Below are 17,180 nucleotides of genomic sequence, written 5' to 3'. Positions count from 1 at the left end.
TTGGTATCTACGATTGTATGAAAGATTGGTCATGATTGAGGTGTGTAAGATTATGATGGGTTTGGATGAGACAGCAGCTGTTTCAATCATCAAAGGGTAAGGGACAGGACGTTCAAAGGGGATTTGGGACAGCACTTTTTCATTCAGTGGATAGTGAGAATCTAGAATGCTCTGCCTTGGAAGATAGTGGAGGCCAGAAACCTTACAACCTTTTAAAAAAAATTAGATGTGTACTTCAATTATCGTATTCAAGGATATGGGACAAAAGCAAGAAATTGGGATTAGCGCGCCTTTAGCGGTAGTTATGTCAGTGAAGATTTGACTGGCTGAAGAGCCTTTTTTGCGCCATTTCTTGTCCAAATTAAGCAAACACTTTAAATCAGATAACTCCAGGAAGGCTAATTCACTTAGAGAAAATCCTTACCTAGACAAATGGGTCTGACCTCTGAATATCAGCAAGAAATCCTGACGTCTCAGGAGCAATTACCTGCCTATAAACATTTGGATAAAAATACAGTGTGTGTTCAGACAAGCTGGCATTAAATTCTATGTCCTGCCTACAGTTCTCAACAGGAAGCCACAGGAGTATTAATTAATGTTACTACAACTTTTCTTTCAATAAAATCCCCAGAGGTTTTGCATCTTTCACAAAATGAAGCTCCTTGAAAAACATGGGCAAAGGGATTGCAGCTCATTAGAGTCAATCCCTGACCTATCAACCTGCTTTAACTTCAGACAGCCTTATTAAGTTGCAGTTCTCAAAGTATCCAAGTCCTGAATGAATGGATAATAATGTGTCACAGATATCATGTTGCCTGTCAACTGCTACTTGAAGGATACCTCAGCCTTTTCTATATTATTATCGCATTTAGCTCTAGCATTACAGTTCCACATTCACTTTTATCCCATTCTTCAGCTCAAAGAATATTATCTGTGTTTTCCACTGGTTCAGGTGAATATGGAACCTCTCCGCCACCCCCAGTTCTTTGCCACGTTCACCTTTCCCATACACCTCAGTGGATTCTCCCAAAGTCTGGGCTAACATCTCATTTCAGACACAACCAGCAAAATACAAATCAAAAGTATTACTAATGCTGGAAATCTGAAATAATGTCATCAAATGATAGTCATGCTCATCAGGGGTCAGGTAGAATCTGTGACAGTGGGTTTGAAATGGGCTATATCTCTAAATGTTCTTCGTGAATGATCATCAGCTACTGTTCTAATTGGTGCTGGCTTCCCAAATGAAACAAACAATAAAAGGAAATATAATCAGAAATTAATGTACTACTTGTACTGGAGCATTGTTCTAAGGTATACAAAACCAGTCAGACCAGTATGTGTCACTCACAAGTATTATTGGGTTTTTTTCCTTCTGGGATGGACAAAATGGCTGCCATTCTTGATCTCAAAGCTCAGCTCCGTAGTGCACAATTTCATAGAATCCCTACAGTGTGGAAACAGGCCATTTGGCCCAAAAAGTCCACACTGACCCTCAGAAGAGTATCCCACCCAGATCCATTCCCCTACCCTATTACTCTACATTCCCCCTGACTAATGCATCTAATCTATACATCCCTGAACACTACGGGCAATTTAGCATGGCCAGCCAATTCACCCAACCTGCACATCTTTGGATTGTGGGAGGAATCCAAAAAACCTGGAGGAAATCCACACAAACATGGGGAGAATGTGCAAAATCCACACACACAGTTGCCCAAGGCTGGGATCGATCCCTGGCACTGTGAGGTAGCACTGCTCACCAGTGAGCCACTGTGCCACCCTCATTGCTCAGCTTCTGGTGCCCCACTCCAGCCTTCCCAGGCCGACCAACCATCTCTGCAGCCATGCTGCCTCTGAAGCTGACACAATTTCAGTCAGGGTGTTAGCCTGCATTCAGGGAGCGTTCATTGAAAATGTGTAGCGGTGGCAGGTTGTGAAGTTATTCAGCATCAAACACCGAGTCAAGACCAGCATGGTGATTTTGGAGCTCGCTGTTCCAACTTTGCACACATCACTGAACATGTGCCAGCCACAGGAAGGAACTCCTAGCAATGCTCTTTAAAAATATAAAAAACAACTTTTAGGTTATCTCTGGATTTGTTTCAATTGAGTCTTGATACAATGGTTGATAATTTCTTGAGATGTTTAAAGTTGCTAACGGCAAGAGGGAGTGGCATGACAATGGTGAATGACTATGTCGGCTGTGTGGATACTCTGAAATTCATGCTGCAACATGGAATGTGATAAAGTAGGCCATAAGAGTGATGAAGAAATGCTTCTACTTCCTGCTCCATGCTGAACAAACCCTGCAGTAATCAGCAATATAGATGTCACAGCCCATGTAGTGGTCTTCTTCATGTTACACCACCTCACTGTGATGAATCATAGAATCATTGAATCATAGAATGAGGTAACACCACTATATGCAGCTGAGTCGCACAGAGGAGGAGAACAGAAGAAATAGGAGCAGGAGTTGACCATATGGCCCCTCAAACCTGTTCAACCAATCATATGATCATCTGCCTGTACTCCACTCTCCCAACCTATTCCCCACATCCCTTAATTCCGGAGAATTTTGTCTATTGCAGCCTTAATGGAGGATCACTCAATGACGGAGGATCCCAAACCACCTTGAGTAGGAAATCCCAAAGATGCCCAATCTTGGAGTGAAGTAGTTTCTCATTCCAGTCATAATGGAGCAGCACAGCAGCTTCAGAGGCAGCATGGCTGCGGAGATGGTTGGTCGGCCTGGGAAGCCTGATTGGGACACACTCAGTGGCATGGCATGGAGTGGACCCCTGGAGGTAGCATGGCATGGGCTGGGAAGCCTAGATCTGGACTCTCTCAGAAGCATGGCATAGAGTGGCCCCTGGCAGTGGCATGGCTTGGGCTGGATATCTTGGAGTGGGACACTGGTGATCATATGCTGTAGCAGCAGAAAATGAAAAGTTGGACTCTCCTTAAGTTTTTTAAAAATTTTACTCCAGTTAATGTGAATGGTGTCTATGTACAGCGATGGTACACATTTTTCACTGTACTTTATATTGAATACATGTGACAATAAAAGATATTCTAATGCTCAGACCCTCCCTTTTAGGTTGTACCCCAATGTCCTGGATATTTCTGCCTGGATAAAACAATGTCCCATTGTCAGCCAGCCTACAACATTTAGAATGCTGTATGTTTCACTGAGATACCCTCAGTCTTTTGGGAGGGAGAAGAAGAGGAGGAGCTGGAAGAGGAAGGGAGGAGGTAACCATAAAACATTCTTTCTACCCTGGCTCCTTCTGAATTGGATGGTAGTAAACACAATCCCGATTCTGCAGCCAATAACAGTTCCATACCTTCTCTTCTTTCTATTCACTGAACTTCAGAATGTCCACTTGGTCACAATCAAAAATAAAAGTCCCCACACAACTAACATTCTAAAAGCAAATTTATATGTCAAATCATTACATATTAAAGCAAATCAAATATTACGTACACACCTCAACTTTTAACTTTCTATTGTCTTCCCTGTGCCAAATGCTATTCCAGTGCCCTTTATTAGTGCCACTCTTCTGAACTAGAAGGAAATAACATACAAGAAGATGGATTAGGTGTGAGGATTTTTCATAGCTCAGCTTCATTGTTGGCCACTCATGTCCCCTCCAGTGATGACCACCATAGTATCCCCCATTGATATATGCGCTGTGAGCTTGCCTCCAAAATCTGTGTGCTCTATAAGACAGGTGTTGGTGAATCTGATAAGTTGAATAGTTGGCAGAGTGCACCAAGGCCAGAGAGAGAAATCACAAGGAGCATAATTTTTACAGAGGGTGGTTCACATGTGGAATGAACTTCCTGAGGAAGCGGTGGATGTGGGTACAATTACAACATTTAAAAGACATTTAGATAAGTACATGGATAGGAAATGTTTGAGGAGATATGGGCCAGGAGGAGGCAGGTGGGACTAGTTTAGTTTGGGATTATGTTTGGCATGGACTAGTTGAACCAAAGAGTCTGTTTCTGTGCTGTAGGACTCTATGAGCCCTGGTGTTTCTTCTGTTTCCAAGCCCCTTATTACTTCCCTCAGCCAACCAGATCTAACCCTCCACTTCACATCTATTTTCAGGCTAGAATTGGGAGCTTTCTTCACAGTGTGGTTGAACAGATTCATATTGGTTTTGCAAATCTCCTTGGCTCCGTACTTTATAACTATCTATAAACGCTCAAGTTTTAATGTATACACTTTACAACCATGGCTTTGTCAGACAATTATACAAAACATGTTCCCATTATGGAACAGTTCCACTTCTTTGAACCTCGTCATATGCAATTTCCAGACAATATAGGCACCTAAAACACTTGACCTTCATGGCAAGCACCACAAATATTGATCTTATGTACAAATTAAAATATCTCGAGCTGACAGTGGCATGTTCTATTGTCACATGTTTCCTGTTTTTACTTCCAAGTTTAAAAACTGCAAATAGTTTCCTTTAACACCAAGCAGCGCATCTGCAAGAAATTACTGATTCTACCTATACAAGCAGACTTTGAAAACAGAGAGAATAAACTTTGCAGGTGAATGATAAATATTTTCTGATTTTAAAATGAAACAGAAGAAATAATAAGAGAGTAAAATACTAAAGATACTGGATAAAGGATACTTTTCTTTCTCAGGATTAATTTTAGCTTTGTAGGGGCTCCTGTTTCATTCTCACACACTCATTTGAAGAGGGAATGCCATTACATAATAACAACGCTTTTTGTATTTGTGTTGACATGAGGAGTGTTTGGACTTACAACAGAGGCAAAGATAGAAGAATTCATCAATATCCTGAATAATCATCATCCTCCATTAAGTATAAAGCCACAAGACGAAAGAAAAATATTTATTTTAATTAGCTCAAGACATTCAGAAGTTAAAAACAAAAGAACTTTTTCTAAAATAACAGAACACTTTCATGCTAAATACAGCCTCTGCAGATTGTTAAGGTTAGAGCTCATCGAGTTCACTCATATATGCACAAAGCTGGAATTTTTGTATTGTATCTTGTTTTGTAATATCAGATTTAGATTTAGCAATTACCACAGTGTTCATTACAATGGCATCCATTGAATTTTCCCTAGGTAGTACCTTCGAAGCATATACAGCTTTAAGCAAGAGATTCCACATTTATTTGCAAGCAATTTACTACACCCCTCAGTATTCTCAATTTTTCCTGGCTCCCAGTCAGCTGAATATTCATTTTGTTGATTAGTTTCAAGCTGTTTCCTTTTCTTGGCAGCTTTCCTTTCTCTTTTCCTTCACCCTATGGACTTTCTTTCTCTCCCAATCCCCAGATGATAGGGTTAAGTTTAGTATCCCTCGTCAGCCCTTTCAGCCTCTGGGTCATTCTGCCCAGCCTCCTGCATCTTCCCAGTCTCTCCCCCATCCTCTTCATTGCCTCCCTTTTCTCCCAATCTCTTGCAGTCCCTTTGTCAGGCTTGACCCCATCTTGTAACCTTCTTCCATCTCTACCACTCATTTTTTTGCAGCCATTTTCTTTCCCACTCTTTATCTGGGCAGATGCCACCTTTCCATTGTCAGGCTTAATACCCAGACTTGCCAAAAGCCAGCCTCCTGGTAGGCCAGGCCAAAGGCACCACTCCAACCTCAGCACAAGATGGCTCCACTCAACGTCAGCAAGAAACAGTCATTTCCAAGACTGGGCCCTTGCCCTTTAACCTTGGCAAAAGACACCCACCTCCCGGACCAGGTTTGAGACAAAAGGCTCCTAGCTCATGTCTCCTGGCCCCACTGACAAAAAAAAATCAACTCTGGTTTCTCCAGCGGCTCACTCATTGCTGACACAATCCTGACTGTTGATTGCTCCTTCAATCAGAGGCTTCTTTTCTCTCTCAATTGCTGGGTTCAATAGGTTTGATCATGATCTTCAAACACAGGAAAGACACAGCCTGTGATTGGTGGAGCAGCTCCTCAATAATCCCAATGCAACAGCATAGGCTTAGTGACTTTTGTCTAATTGGTTACCTCTACGCTTGAATGTTCCTGAGCTTTGCTTTGAGGCCTGATGTGTTTTCTAAGTGTTAGCAATTTGCAGTTGTCCTTGAGTGGGACTGCAACTAAGGATGGAGCATTGTCAATGCTGGATGACCTCTCCCGGAATTCATCCTGATCGTCCAAACAAATGGCCACAGGGACTTGGGCTCTTGGCTGAGGCATATGGGTCAAGAACAGGAGAGATCTGTCCCAGAGCACTGTGCTCGTTTGTGAAAACATCGAAACCACTAAGGAAGGGCCCCAGCTACCCAAGGAGAAAGTCAGGACTACAGATGCTAGAGATCAAAGTTGAGAGTTTGGTGCTGGAAAAGCACAGTAGGTCAGGCAGCATCTGAGAAGCAGGAGAATCAACATTTCAGGCATAAGCCCTTTATCAGGCTCCTCGGATGCTGCCTGACCTACTGTGCTTTTCCACCATCACTCTCTCGACTCCCAGCTACCCAAGCCTGGGACCTCTTGAAGGCATGAATCACAGTGATTAACATTCAAAACACAAATTGTTAGAGAAACTCAGCAGGTCTGGCAGCATCTTTGAAGAGAATGCAGAGTTAATTGAATAATTACTTCACATCAGTCTTCCTAGTGGAAGACATGAGTCATATCCCAAAAATTCAAAAAATTTAGGGGGCAGAGCTGAATATGGTGGCCATCACCAAGGGGGAGTTGCTAGAAAAACTGAATGGTTTCAAGGTGGATAAATCCCCTCGACCAGATGGACTATACTGCAGAGTTCTAAGGGAGATAGCCGAAGAGATAGTGGAGGCTAAAGTGGTGATCTTTCAGGAATCGCTAGCATCAGGTAGGGTCCCAGAGGACTGGAAAATCACGAACATGACACCCCAGTTTAAAAAGGGAGTAAGGCAAAAGATGGAAAATGACAGACAGATTATCCAAACCTCAGTCATGATTAAGATCCTGGAATCCATTGTGAAGAATGAGATTTCTGAATTTTTGGAAGTGTATGGTAAAATAGGGCAAAGTCAGCCATGATTGAACAGTGGAGCCAACTCAATGGGCTGAATGGCCGAATTTCTGCTACTATGTTTTATGGTCTTACTGCCTTAATATTTCAGGTCCAGTGAACCTTCTTTGGACCCTTCTTCACAGTCCCTGGTCCTAACACTTTAACTGTGCTTTCTCTCCACAGATGCTGCCACACCTGATCAGCTTTTCCAGCAATTTATGTTTCTGATTTCCAGCATCTGCAATTCATTGTTTTTGCCCCTTGATTAACCACAAGTGCAGATCCCACTCCATCCCCTGGACCGTGGTGTATTCAAACTGCAAAGAGTGGATGGGAACATTATAACAGTGCTAATTGAACAAGGGTAAGGTGAAGCATAGACACGTTAGATCTGGCCCAATCTTGCCTACTCCCATGCCACTGTGAAATGCAGTCACTCAACAGCATCTTCAGTCTGGTTGCACACAGCTACCATGCTAACTTACAAAAAAACAGGACAGGACATGTACACGCTGCCTGTATCAGAGCCAATGGGTATGAGTTAATCATGCCTTGGGATCCCCATACCTACTTTCTCAGGGCATTCAACTTAGCCCCTCTTATCTTCATAAGAAGTCACAGCACTTCAAAATAATTTCCCATCAATGGATCACTTTGATACAATTCGGAGATATAAAATTAGATAATGAATAGATGAAAATCTTCATTTTAAATCTATGCAAAATTATGTTGCTGATTCAATTTGTGACATTTTACGTCAAAGGCACTATATAGATACAAGGCTTTTCGCAAATTGCTTTTTGCTTTGTTTTTCAACCGAATTTTCAAAAACATTGAAATCATGAGAATACATCCCTCTTGTTTTATTGATGCAGTCTCAGCACATCAGCACAGGGAAATTATCGAGTCAAGGTGACGGCAGAAAATGTATTTGATTACCGCTTTTCTCTTTTCTAATAGCTTTTCTCTCTTTGCCCTTTTGACTCCTTCCATGCTTCCATTTTAATGTATCTCCTGTTGCTTATCATTGTCACTTCTGCTTGTTTCTGCTATTTCACTCCACAGTGGATATTATGTATAGCAATGATTGAATCTTAAAAGAACAGTGAGTCTACTCTATTCTGTGGGCTTTCTTTTTGTTCAGCATTTGTTGTTGATTCCAGTGTTGCTCAAGAAGTTGGTGATGCATTGTATTTGTCCTCTGAAGTAATCCCTGTGGGATGAAGGTGTGGCCACAGTTTTATCAACTGTGGAGCTCCAGAAACTTCAGCCAAGAAGGATAAGTGGACCTCTCAAATTTCAAATGTAATGTTGATCTTGCTTTTGCTCACCTCCTGTGCAGCTGTAATTCTGTATGCCTCACTCTGTTCAAGCAGCCTACAATCTATATGTCCTTGCATAGTATGATCTGCCTGAAATGCACACAAAACAAAACTTTTCACTGCACTTAGTACATGTGACAACAATAAATCAAATCAAATCTTAATATTTCCTGATCAATGTGTGATTTGAATGACAGTTTGAGGTGGTGTTGCACTGCATTTGCTGCCTTTGTACTTGAAGCTGATAGAGGACTTGCACGGTAATTTTCCTGGTATCTGGCAGGCTTGGGGAATGGGTGGTGCTGGTTAGTGAATCTGCCAGTTACATGAGAAATACCAATGGCAGTCGGTGAACTCAACTTGTCGCTGCCACTGGATTAATGTGCAGTTTAAGGATGAGTGTCTCGGAGTGGTCACAAATACAGTATACCAGGCTGCAATAGATGGTTCTGTCTTCATCGATAAGCTAAGTCTTGAACTAGCTTTTATAAAGCCTCTGATTCATTATCCCTTTCCAATTATGAATATAGATAAAGTCCCTATTATCCAGATTCCAAGCATTCAGAGTTTTCCATTTTTTTTTCAGTTACAGGTTGCACAAAAATTCCAGATGCTTGGAATCAGACCCCGGGGACGTTATACTATGTGACTGGTGCTGTTAAGAAGCCTAGCACTTGCTTATGTGCATCTTGTAGATGCTACATGCTGTTACCAGTATGCATAGGTGGTGTATGGGGTACCAATCAAACATGGCTGCCTTGCCTTGGATGGTGTCAAACGTCTTAAACATTGTTGAAGCATCTACTCAATTGTAGAGTATTTCAGCACACTCCTGACTAGTGCCTTGCAGATTGTATGGGGATTTTAGTTCGGAGAGGAGTTACTCACTGCAGAATGATTTTCAGTTGTTGTGTTTTCACCTCCTAATTTATCATTCCATATTAACTGTGGTTTAATAGTTTGAAAATGCATTGCAAAACTGCATAAGAATACAAAGACACTGGAATAGGCCATTCCACCCTTTGAATATGTTCCACCTTTCACTTAGACCACAGCTGATTGGTTCTTCTCTTAATATCTTTGATCCATATCTTTTGACTCTCAAAATTTTCACAGATCTGGTGTGGACACAATGAGATAAATGGCTTTCGTCAATGGAAAAATTTTAGATTTTTGTCCAATGTCACAGAGACAAGGAAATTTCATGAAAATGTCAACTGATCTGGCATCCACAGCCTTTAGGGGAGAGTGGGAGAGAGAGGGAGAGAATGTAAATTTCCAATACACTTAGTGTGAAAAGATGTATTTTTAATTTTACTTCTGGATTACCTAGGTCAAGTTTCACTATCAAAGGAAACAGTTGATTTGAATTTATCCTATTTGAGTCATTTTTGTCATTTGAAATACTAAGGATGTCTAAGTCACCCTTTAGTCACTTAAACACAATGGATACAAATCAGTTTTACGTAACCTGTCTTCATAATTTGACACTTGATGTCAATCTGGTTAATCTGAATTAGCTCCTTCCAAAGCCTGTCACTCATTCCCGAGAGGCAGTCACCAGAACTAAGTGCAGTCATTCACATGGGGTTCGTAGTGCCTTGGTGTCTGAACACAGAGGAACTGCACCATTCCCTTTGTAATCCAGCCCCTTTCTGATTTACGGTTATCAGAGGTCTAGTGGTAGTGAGTAGTATCCCTGCCTTTCAGCCAGAAGGCCAAGGCTTAGCCCTACTCTGAGAAACAATGGCCAGAGAGGGTGCATTCATAGTGTGGCCAATTAGGCTAACCATCCATTCCAAATCTTTGCAATACAGGCAATAAAAGCAGCACAGCTTCCTGTTCAGTCAGCTCCATGTGCTAGCTGCAGCATAATAGACCCCCATATTAAAATAATCCATGCAGGGGATCTTTCCATCAGCTGTAATCTATGGCCAATGTCCTCCTTCACGATGATAAAGATAATTTGCTTATAGCTCATAAATTAGTAGGAAAACTAATTTTGAAAAGGCCTAAAGGAGGCTGCAAATGGATACAGGTAGCTGAGATGTGTGGGCAGAAAATGGGGTATCTTCTGCAAAAATGTGAAATTATCCATTTTGGCAGCTCGGAGGTTCAGACGGATTTGCATAATCAAGTGCATGAATCGTAAAAGATTAGTACACAGGTACAGAATGTAATTAAGCAAGTGAATGGAATGTTATCATCAATTAATGTGAGTTTTACCTGTACCTGATGTGGTGATGCTTAGATTTTCACCCATAACAAAAGTAATTAGTTATGGAGTTCATGTTATTGAGGAATGCAACTGACCTTTATTACAGCTAGCTATTATATGTAAAACATTACATTCACAGATACATCAATGTCTGGGCTAGCAATAAGTTACATTCCCTAGCCCAGCATGTTTCAGGTTTCCCCAGGGTAAGATGGAGATTGAGACCTTTATCCCTTCAGAACATGAGCCATAATGCAGTGGTGATATCATGAGTATGTATCTCAATGCTATGAGACACAAAACAACATTTATTTCAAAGTAGGTAGGATACACTTCATTTATAGGGGGTATTGTTTAGATATATCTGAATTATTGCGTGTAGCTTTGGTCTCCTCATTTAAGGAAGAATGTAAATGAATGGGAGGTAGTTCAGAGAAGGTTTGCTTCGAGAATGGGCAAGTTAATTATGAGTAAGGGCTAAACAGGCTGGTCTTGTATCCATTGGGGTTCAGAAGAATCAAAGATGATATAAGTAAACCATTCAAAGTCTGAAGAGATTGGATAGGGTGGATATCAAAACAATGTTATCTTTAGTGAGAAAATGTAGAATTAGAGCCCTGTTTAACAAGAAGAACTGTCCATTTAAGACAGAGTGAAGATCATTTTTTTCTCTCTGACAGTTGAGTGTCTTTGGAATTCTTCAGGATCCTTACAGTGTGTAAGTAGATCATTTGGCCCATTGAGTCCATACCGACTCTCCTAACAGCATCCCAACCAGACCCACGCCCCGACCCTACCCCTGTAATCCTGCATTTCCCATGGCTAACCACCTAGCCTGAACACTATGGGCAATTTAGCAAGGCCAGTCCACCTAACCTGGACATCTTTGGACTTTGGGAGGAAACTGATCATCTGGAGGTACCCATGCAGACACAAGAAGAACATGCAAACTCTACACAGGGTGGAATTGAACCCAGGTCCCTGGTGTTGTAAGGCAGCAGTGCTATCCACTGGGCCACCTCTCACAAGGTAGTAGAAGTAGGTTCTTTGAATATTTTTAGATAAAGGTGATTAGATTCTCAGCCTATGACATGTTGAAAGATTATCAAGGGTAGTTGGGAAAATGGAGTTGAGGTTAAAATCATAACCTTACTGAATGATAGAGCAGGTTTGAAGGGCAGAATAGCCTACTCTAACTCTTAACCCATATGTTTGTATAAGGGTGAGTTTTTCATTGGTCTTTTTAATGATGTTTTGTAATTGTCCATAAGCCTCTAGTATTGTATGTGCTTAGTTGCCCAAATCCCTTAATGGCTTCACAACTCGTGCTTTCTCTGCATGAAGAATAAATTCACATTTGTCTTCCATGGATCAGAAGTGAATGAATTCACAGCCCTCCACATTGAATTGGATCTGGCACTAATTTGCTCTTTGAACTCTCTATCTTTTTGTAATCATTTGTTCCCATCTACAGATTTTACTTTGCCATCTATGTTAGTCTCATTTGCATAACTTTCTCTTCTCTTGTGAAATATATCCTGGGTTTATAACTACCAATTTATTTACCAAAGTGATTGAGGTTTATAATGAAAAGCTAAGAGGTTCATACAAATCCGAAGGAATACCACTTCCAATCAAAGTGCATTTTCCTCATTTTGAATCTGTCTCCTCCACCCCAATCCAATTCACAAGGCTCACCTCCATTATTCTTTGTGTTTTTTATGTCTATAGAGAATCACTTATGTTGACTCAAATATTTCTGGAAATCCAGATAGACATGATCGAAATGTTTTCCCTTGTCCGTTAGAGTAAAGCTGTCTTCCCTCAAACAAATGAGCAGATTTACTGGAAAAGGTTTGTTTTTCACCAATCCATTCTGCCTTCCTTTAATCAGTTTATACTTGTCCATTGCTCAATTAGTCTGTCCCTAATTATAGAGTCCAGAAACTTCTTCACAATTATAATTAGCTAGCTATCATATCTTCAAAGGAATTAAGAGTTTAAAAAAAAAAGAAACTTTCAGCACTTAATACTTCTGCTGGCTTTTTTGTATTGGCCAAGATTAGAGAACTTCATTAGTGTTTCTCTCCCCATGAGAGTCAATTATATTTTAAAATATCAACCTTGACTCAGTGACAGTGTTGTCAATGTGCAATCAGGAGCCTGGATTCAAGTTGTACACCAGGACACATAACCTTGGGCTCACACTATTAAGAAAGTGCTATACCATTGGACATGATTTGGAGATGCCGGTGTTGGGCTGGGGTGTACAAAGTTAAAAATCACACAACACCAGGTTATAGTCCAACAGGTTTAATTGGAAGCACACTAGCTTTCAGAGCGACGCTCCTTCATCAGGTGACAATCACCTGATGAAGGAACGCCACTCCGAAAGCTAGTTTGCTTCCAATTAAACCTGTTGGACTATAACCTGGTGTTGTGTGATTTTTAACTCTATACCATTGGAAGCATTGTCGTTACATTGAGATATTTAACAAGAGTGTGTTCTGCCCCTCAGTTCAGCACAAGTTTTCACCATGTTAGACGAAAACCAACAGTGACCTGTGAAATATTTATCCCTCAGGAAAGATCACTGAAACCCAGTCATGATCTCACTGCTATCTGTGGAATCTTGCTGTGTGTGTATTGGCTGGTCACAGTTCCTGCATTATAATAGTGATGAGGCTTCAAAATTATTTCATTGGTTATGAAAACATGTCAGCACTTCCTGAGATACTTTATAGATGCAAGTTCATTCCATTAAGAGGTATTAACTTGAACAGAATTACATACTATTGCGAATGCACAGCTCATGAGCAGGCCATTCAGCCTAACTAGCCCAAGCCTTTGGCTGCTTTTCATGGGCCAGAGACCTCAGACCCTGACCACAGATGACTGATAGTCAGGAGGTTTTAAAGGCTGGGGGTAGCAGGTGAGAGGGGTGTAGGAAAGGTGGTAGTAAGGGCAGAGGATGTGTTTTTCTTCAGGCCTCCTTTCTGGTCACTGGATCCCTTGGACAGGCACTGCTGAGTGAACAGGGTGGAGGAATCTGCCAGTGTTTAGTGGAATCTTTTCTTCACCTCATTGTGCATTTGGAGGCATAGGGGCATTTAAACAGATGAGATGATGAGCTATAGAGACTGTGCCACTATTTCAGTCTGGATGGGAAGGGCCATGGATTGGTATGCCAAATCACAACCAAGTGAGACCTCTAAGAGAACAATTAATGTCCACTTCACCATCTCAATCTGCAATTAGCATTAACCAAGCAGCCAGTGGGGAGTTTTGTCATTTAATTTGTACAACTATGGTTCATGGATGAGGTTAAACTTGTTAAAGGCAGCTGTGTCAGCTAGATCAGAATTTGACTGGTGTGTTATTCTAGATATGACTTATTAACTTTAGATCTGATAGGAAAAGGTCTAAAGCTGTCATATTCCTTTTAAAATGTGGGCTGACTTGCATAAATTGAGGGAAGTCAGGTCCCCTTTGGGATTGTTAAAAGTAGACAGGAATGTGCACCAAACGAAATGTTTAAACTCATTGGTATTGTGACAAGATGATGTCAAAAAAGCTATAGCATGAAATTTCAGCGTGTTAACTAGTCTGTGGGGCTGTTGTGCTTGACAGGGTCTGTCCCTACGGGATGTGTGGATATTGGGGCAGGAATCCCCACCTTCTGAATACTCCTGCACTTAGTGTTGTATGTATAATGTATCTTTCTCTACATCAAAGTGTTAAAAACATTTCTTGCAGCCAGTAAAGTCACTGTTACAATGCAAGAAATACAACCAGCAATTTACACACGAGAAATATGATCATTGGTAATATAATGATATTGGTCGAGGGATAACTATTGACCAGAACACTGGACAATTCTTCTAATATAGCAAAAATATTGCAAATGCAGGAAATGTGAAAGAAATACAGTAAGTGCTGGAAATACACAGCAGCTCAGACTGCATCTGAGAGGAGACAGTTAACATCTCAGGTCAAAGTTCTCTTCAACAAAAAAATCCTTCTCCTCTTCAAATTTACACCAGGAGATATCACGCCATTTGTGAGGCTAATCAGAAATCAGTTTCAATTTCTCGATGAACCAACAGTGCAGCACACCCTTAGTACTGACCCACCAACAGTGCAGCATTCCCTCAGTACTGATCCTCTAACAGTGCAGCACACCCTCAGTACTGACCCTCTAATAATACAGCACTCCCTCAGTACTGATCCTCTAACAGTGCAGCACACCCTCAGTACTGACCCTCCAATAGTACAGCACTCCCTCAATATTGATCCTCCAACAGTACATCATTCTCTCAGTACTGACCCTTGACAATTTGGCACTCCCTCAGTACTAACCCTCCAACAGTGCAGCACTCCTCAGTACTGAACTTCTGACAGAACAGTGCTCCATCAGCAATGACCACCCAAAAAAACAGCTTTCCCTTAGTACTAATGCTCCAAGAGTGCAGCAGTCCCTCAGCACTGAGTGTCTGACAGTACAGCATTCCCTCAGTACTGACTCTCTAACAGTACAGCATTCCCTCAAAACTGACCCTCTGATTGAGCAGCACTCCCTCAGTACTGAGCCTCCAACAGTGCATCACTCCCTCAGTACTAACCCTTCGATAGTGCAACATTCACTCTGTACAGACAGTCTGGCAGTGCAACATTCCCTCAGTACTGACCCTTTGACAGTATAGCATTCCATCAGTGCTGACCCTCTGACAGTACAGCACTCCTTCATTACTGACCTTCCGACAGTATAGTCCCGTAGCACGGACCCTCTAACAGTTCGATACTCCCTCAGTACTGAGCTTCCAACAGTGCACCACTCCCTCAGTACTAACCCTTCGATAGTGAGCATTCCATCAATACTGACCCTCCAGAGTGCAGCATTCCTTCAGTGCTGACGTTCAGTGCAGCATTCCCTCAGTACTGATCCTCTGGGAGTGCAGCACCCCCTTACTACTGAGCCTCTGACAGTACAGCAATCCGTTTGCTCTCACCAAGGGGTACAGTGAGCAGTCAGCAACATAAAATCAACTTTAAAAGCTTATCATTAGTAATTCATTTTGGTGCTGAGTGTAGCCATATATTAATTCATTACAAAGATATAGTTACTCAGTGTAGTCAATCTTCTTGACAGAGCTGCCCTCTAATATTGGCAGCAATTCAAGAGAAGTGCATCGAGAGACACTCGATGCTTTAACAAGAAATATGTGGAGCTTTTCTTTAATTAAAAGAATGATGAATAATGCATGTTCTACCAATACCTGTGGTAAATCAGCTGGTGATTTCACTGGTAACAGCTATATGCAGCCCAGCTTATGGCAAATGGGTTGTAGGCTGCATCAGGCATTGATTTTGAACCAAGCTGCCTTGTGAGATGGTCTCCATTTTTAGAATTCTGTGTAAATAAACAATTTGAAACAATTACAATGTTCCGAGTGTAACATGGAGTAACTTAGGGTGTTCGCTCTGAAGCAGGAGGTGAACACCCAGTAGCAAGGAGTTTTGGAAACATCATAGACCGAAGGGTTTGGGTGAGTTTGGAAGTTAAAATGGTAAGAGTTGGTTGCAAACAATCCAACTATTTCCAAACAGTCCACTTCAGTCTTCCATGGAGGCTGGATGAGTATCAGATGGCCAACGTTCTGCATACCATCATTATAACCAAGGGTTTCCTGGGTTACTGAATTCCAATTCCCACCTCATCCCCACTATCCTCCATTCTCTTCACAATCCTCCCCACCTCTTCCTCCAAGCTCTCTTATCTCTTGAACTTTCCCTCCAATCTTTCAAATCTTTCCCTTCCTCTATCTAACACTCCATTCCAACATTCCCTGGCCCTTTCCCTCTGGTCTCTCTTTGACCTTCAACAATCATCCCCTAACCCTATGAACAGCACAGGTCCATTCTCCCACATAATCTATTCCAAAAGGGCTATGAAACCCCCCTATTTCTTGCACAGTGACCCCACCAACAGTAGCCAAACCTGTCAATCAATGGAGTTAAACACCTGAGAACAGTTTTCTGTCTCAAATGTGCTATGTAATTGCAAATGTTGCTGTTTGTAACTAAAATAATTTGCATTTGGATAATCTAGATTGGACTATTAAAACACACATGATTGATTTCTCCAATTTATTGTTTTTAATTAAATAGGTTGCAGAAACTCATTTTCCTTTTCACACGCTTCCGTTACAGGATTTTGTTCTTTACAATGTTCAATGCAAAGATGAAACTAGACATGCAACCTCCAAAAGAGAAAGCCATTTGAAAAGTATCAAAGGAAATGAGCACCAGCTCCCCCAGCTAATATTCTTGTGGCCTTTGTATGTGATTGTCCCTGAGCACAATGTTGAGCAGCGGACTCACACACACTAGCAATTGGACATTCTCTCCTGAGTGACCTCCACTTTGCAACCCTGTGTCAAACTGAGCTGATCCAAAATTCTGCAGCCCGTGTCTTAGCTCGCACCAAATTCCAATCACCCCTCTGCTTCCCAAACTACATTCATTCCTTATCTAGTGTTGTCGCTGATTTTAAAGTTCTCATCCTATTTACAAAGCCGTCCAATAACATCTTCCAGCTCTATTTCTTTAACATCCGAAAGCTTT

Source organism: Chiloscyllium punctatum, chromosome 45 (genome assembly GCF_047496795.1).
Source record: "Chiloscyllium punctatum isolate Juve2018m chromosome 45, sChiPun1.3, whole genome shotgun sequence".
NCBI classification, from domain to species: domain Eukaryota; kingdom Metazoa; phylum Chordata; class Chondrichthyes; order Orectolobiformes; family Hemiscylliidae; genus Chiloscyllium; species Chiloscyllium punctatum.
Note: the sequence above shows the minus strand (reverse complement) of the source record.